Source organism: Lissotriton vulgaris, chromosome 12 (genome assembly GCF_964263255.1).
Source record: "Lissotriton vulgaris chromosome 12, aLisVul1.2, whole genome shotgun sequence".
In the NCBI taxonomy this organism is placed as follows: domain Eukaryota; kingdom Metazoa; phylum Chordata; class Amphibia; order Caudata; family Salamandridae; genus Lissotriton; species Lissotriton vulgaris.
The window spans coordinates 553,183,353-553,188,867 of record NC_141700.1 but is presented as its reverse complement, the minus strand read 5'-3'; the positions used below and the strand labels follow the sequence as shown (position 1 = coordinate 553,188,867).

General features: G+C 48.8%; 1 pseudogene; it reads right to left on the bottom strand.

Annotated features, from left to right (window-relative positions):
* Positions 1 to 396: 396 nt before the first annotated feature.
* LOC147677720 (5S ribosomal RNA) lies at positions 397 to 504 on the bottom strand (annotated as a pseudogene).
* Positions 505 to 5,515: the final 5,011 nt, after the last annotated feature.

Below are 5,515 nucleotides of genomic sequence, written 5' to 3'. Positions count from 1 at the left end.
AGTGATGCGAGGGTCTGAGTACTGCCTGGCTCTCTGCCTCTGCACCCCCCTGCTCCCGGGCTGCTGGGGACAGCCAAGAGAAGACTCCTGGAACCGGAGCTGGGGTCGCTGCAGCCCATCAGCAGCAGCTTACACCAGCCCCCCTCCGACCATCAGAAGAAAAGTCTTAACTGTTGGTCCTCTGTCTTGTCTTAGGGCAAAGATTTTCTTCATTGTCTTTCAGTTTTGAAGTGGAAAGTTAAGGGCCACGTATATTGTAAACTTGATAGCGGTTTATTTATTAATAAAAAGAAGGAGAGAAAAGAGCAGAATCTTTTTTTAAGGTGCCATTAGCGAGGAAGGCTCTGTGTGATTGTGGGACGGACGAGCACCACCTGGTGTGAGCGAGAGGCAAAATGCCTACAGCACCTGGTATTCCCAGGCGGTCTCGCATCCAAGTACTAACCTGGCCCGACCCTGCTTAGATTCTGAGATCGGTGCATTCAGAGTGGTATGGCTGTAGGCATTGGAGGCTGCCGTTACAGTCCTCGTGTGATGTCACAGCACGCATGCTTGATGGAGGTTATCCTCAAGCATATTTGCACACTTCCCTTCAACAACTGCCCTCCGTTGAAAGCTTCCTGCAGATAGCCAATCACAAACCTATCTTGCACTTATTCTTTTTCACTTGCGCAGAGGCTGGGACCTCCCTTCTTTAGGGGCCGGCAGATGCAGACGAGCAGCCTGGGATTTTTACTAAGTGCCTAGCCTCGCTTCGCACTGGCCTCTAACCACCTCTCTAAGTGCCAGGGGCTGTAGACACTACCGCTCAGCAGCTGATGCTCACCCACTCTCCTGCTCCGGTCCGAACTCTGGGGAGGCAAGTTCTTTTCCTTGAAGCTCTGTCTGCAAGTCTCCTTTTTTAAAATCAAGGACAAGCCCTCATATGCAAATAATGTTTATGCCCCGCCCCTCTGTGTGTATAGAAGAGATAATGAGGTGAGGGTCTGAGTACTGCCTGGGTCCAGGGCTCTTAATGTCACCAGCCTGGCTCTCTGCCTCAACACGCCCCTGCTCCCGGACTGCTGGGGCTAGCCATGAGAGGGGTGTCTGAAACCAGAGCTAGGGCCGTGCAGCCCATCAGTAGCAACTTGCAGCATCACCCCGCCATCCGGCAGAAGAAAAGCCTTAACTGGAGGTTCTCTGTCCTGTCTTAGGGCAAAGGTTTTCTTCATTGTCTTTCAGTTTTGGATTGGAAAGTTAAGGGCCACGCACATTGTAACCTTGATGCTGGTTTCTTTATAAATAAATGAAATTTAAAAAAAAGGGCAGAATCTTTTTCTTTTTAGAAGTTTAGGGCACCTGATATTCCCAGGCGGTCTCCCATCCAAGTACTAACGAGGCCAGGCCCTGCTTAGCTTCCGAAATCGAGCACATTCAGGGTAGTATGGACATAGGAAATTAAATTAATTGAATTGCTCAATGCGCTGATGCTATTTATATAATCTGTTTTCAAATCCAAAGAATAGGTGAAATTGAGGCCTATGTACTTAGTAGGACCAACTGTGTTACTCAGCAGTCAGAGTACTTCTGTTGTGTTTGATAGACACATACATGTTTCAGTCCACACCTACAGCCTGCTGCAGGTGGAGAAATTGTATGGGAACGTACAGCTATAGAACACAAGTACTCTGAACAAGTGTCCTGCAATCGATCAGCAGCAGTTAAACACCTGCTCTTTTTGCTCAGAAGCTAATCAATACCTAGCTCTAAGCAGTTGTGGGGTGGGGTTGTGGGAGATGGGACATGATTAACAAAAAGTTAGCAAAGTCCTGTTATTCATTCCTCAAATGACACAGTATCAAAAACTTGTTTAGAGTTTGGCGGACTGGATACTCCGTCAAACTGTGACTAATTTTCTGCTCACCAAATTACAGGTACCATAGACTATAATCAATCAATCAAACAATCAGGGGGTTTAAAGCACACTACTCACCTGTGAGGGTCTCAAGGAGGTGGGGTTGGGGTGCAAGCAGTTCCATAGTTCTTTCGATGAGCCAGGTTTTGAGGTACTTTCTGAATTGGTGCAGTGTCGGGCTTTGTTGGATGAGGAGGGGGAGTTCGTTCCAGGTCTTGGCCGCCAGGTAAGAGATGAATCTGCCACCAGCTCTGGCCCTTTGGTTGCGGGGGACCGTGGCTAGTGCGAGGTCGGCAGAGCGGAGTTATCTCTTGGGGCGCGGAAGGAGATTTGTTTGTAGAGGTATTGGGGTCCGGTGTTTTGGAGGGCTTTGTAGGCACGCGGTAGCAGTTTGAAGGTTATTCTCCTTTCAACGGGGAGCCAGTGGAGGTCACAGAGGTGTTCTGTGATATGGTCATGTTGTGGGATGTTGAAGAGAAGTCTGGCTGCAGCGTTCTGGATGGTCTGGAGTTTGCGGAGGAGTTTTTTTGTTGATTCCGGCATAGAGGTCTTTCTGGAGTCGAGGGGAATGCAGGTGTGATATGGCAGATGGGACCCATTTGTGAGGGAGTATCCTGTCCTCTAAACTCTAAATAAGACCACAAGTATTATTTTTACTGCTTTGGCATCACAAGAGTCCCCAATAAAAAAACTTCAAAACAGGTTCCAATTTCTAGATGCGAAGAGTGTTTTAGATACCCACAAGAAAAGCCCCTTAAACAGAAAAGTACTTCTACACAAAAAAAGGCTCAAATATGAGTTAAAAGTACTTTGATTTAAAAAAGAAAGGGACTGCAAGACAGATGTCAACATGATCTGGCGAGTAGCTGGATTATAATCCAGTTATTCACTGCAGTGATTTCACAGTAGTACTAAACCAAAGATGTTAGCTGCTGTTGGGGTGTCATAAGTGAGAACGCAGCTTCCCGGGTCTCCTGAGATCACAGCTTTGCAGTGGTATTGCAGTTGGCAGTCTCATACACTTCCTTCCACCTCTTCCCCAGGTCACTTCAGGGTGGAGACTGAATGTGAGCTCAGCTGTGTCTGTTCTGAAGGCTCTCTTCCTTTTCCGTCAGGTCAGGTCTCAAGACCTGACCTGACAGGAGAAAACAACTTGGCGTGAGAAGCGCCTCAGACAGTTGGCTTTAGCACAGTGGCTTAACAAAACTTAAGGAGGACCCTCTGCAAGGTACATGGAGGGGCTCCCCTCTGGACTCAATCAAGAGCTCACCTGAGGTACTGCCTGAGGGGGCTCCACTAGAGCTCGCCCCCCGCACGACAACAGGGCTGCAGGGGCCTATGTTATACCACTGCTAAAGCATGGTGCTGGCTCCTAGTTCTCAAAGTGAGAGTGAAGAGGATGGCTCGGGCAACAAAGGCGCGGGATGACAAAGCAGGGAGGGGTGGGTGGCTGTAGACCAGATGTGCGTATTTAATATCTGGGTTTGTATGGGGGTTAGCAGGTTTCAGAGGGTGGGGTGGTGGTTTGCTTGAGGTCTGGTATTCACTTTTCAATTGGAGACGAGGATATAGTTCAAGGATGGGGGGCAGAAGGTCAGGTGTTTTATGTTATGTTTGCTCCACATTACTCCAGTGCTCCTGCTTGTATGTCAAAAGAAGGAACAGATGATCTGGGGCAGGAGGGCATAATCAGATCCTCCAGGAAATCGCTATTTCGCGGTTTCGTGGTTTGCCGCGAAATCGGCACTTTTGTTAAAGTGCAGCAATTTTTGCAAAAGTGCCCGCAAAATCGGCACTTTTGTAAAAATGCCGCAATTTTTACTAAAGTGCCCGCAAAATCACTACTGTGAGGTGGAATCCGATCTACTGCTTTATGATCCTTTTTGAAAACAAAATAAAGCAGACTCCTCTGTTCTTTTGAAATGGCTCCTCTCATTGCTTGCGCCTCTGTATGTATCCTGCGATCTATGCCGAATAGTCGTGTCACCTTCACTCATGCAGAATCTTGTTGGTGAATGTGCTGACTGTTTGATTTCTTTTTTCAACTTTAAATGCTTATATTATGTTTTGTCAGGCTACATAGTGCCACCTAACATTGCTATGGATGCGAAGCAACATGTTAGCCAACTTTCCACCTTTGAGCCTGCTCAGCAAGCTGATGTGCTGGCCATTTTGGAGTCGCTAAAGTCTGGTTCACCCTCTGACCCGTGCCCTGCTAGGGTTTTGGGGGGAGCGGCTACTCTGGTGTATCAGGAAGTTACCCAGGTTGTTAACATGTCTCTGGCTTCTGCCTCAGTGCCTCTCTGTTGGAAACAGGCGAAGCTTCTTCCCCTGTTGAAGAAACCCAGCCTGGACCCCCTGTCTACCTCCAGCTATCGTCCGATATCACTGCTCCCGGCACTAGCGAAAGTGACTGAAAAAGTAGTTTTTAGGCAATTGAATACTTTCATCGAGTCCTCTCACGCCCTGCACCCGGCTCAATCAGGGTTCAGGGCTGCTTTCAGTACTGAAACGGCTCTAGTGGAAGTCTCAGAGGCCATTAGGGAGTGTCTTGACGGAGGCGGCAGAGCGGTCCTGGTTTTGCTAGACTTATCTGCCGCCTTCGACACGGTGCCCCATGCCCAGTTGCTGACTAGGCTGGCAGAGGTGGGGCTGTCGGTGCGGTTCTGGCCTGGCTGTCCTAGTTTTTGTCTGAGCGGTCGCAGCAGGTATGGTTGCCTCCTTTTGCCTCATCACCCAAGAAGCTCGCCACCGGGGTACCACAGGGCTCGACGTTGAGCCCACTGCTGTTCAACGTTTACCTGACTCCGTTGATCTATCTGGCTGAGCAGTGGGGAGCCAAAATAATGTCATACGCTGACGACACGCAGCTGTTGTTCACCTGGCCTAAGGACTGCTTAGACGCTCAGACGGTCTGTTTTTGTTTGACCCATGTCTTCCGTTGGCTTGTCTCAGCCCAGCTTAAATGCAACGATGACAAGTCTGAGCTACTATTCTATGGCAATTTTCCGGCCAATTTTAGAGAGCTTATTTGGCCGACAGATTTTGCATGTCCTAGCTATCATGGAGGCCCAGCCAAAAACTTGGGGGTCTGGTTTGGACAGGATCTTAAGTTTGAAGCCCATCTAAAAAAACTTACTGCGACCTGTTTTGCGACCCTAAAGTCACTCAAGCGATTCCTTCCACTTCTCCATAGGGAGGCGAAGGAGACTGTTTTGCGTGCTTTGATTCTGTCAAGGCTTGATTATGCCAATGCTCTCTATAGTGGTCTCCCTAAATACCTTATAAAGCGAATGCAGATCATTCAGAACGCGGCCGTGCGACTTCTGTTCCATCTTCCACGAAGAACTAGTGCACGTGCCCATCTTCGTGAGCTCCACTGGCTCCCTGTGGCGCACCGCATTATGTTTAAATCATTGGTTTTGGCCTTTCGGGCCCTGCACCAGCAAGGCCCACAATACTTGCACAAGAGGTTTTCCTTTTACACGCCTCATCGTGCTCTTCGATCGGCCAATCTTCGTCTGATGTCTATGCCTAAAATCAGATATGCGAGACTGGGCTGTCAGTCAATTTCGATCCAAACAGCACGGGCCTGGAATGCCTTGCCGCTCTCTTTGA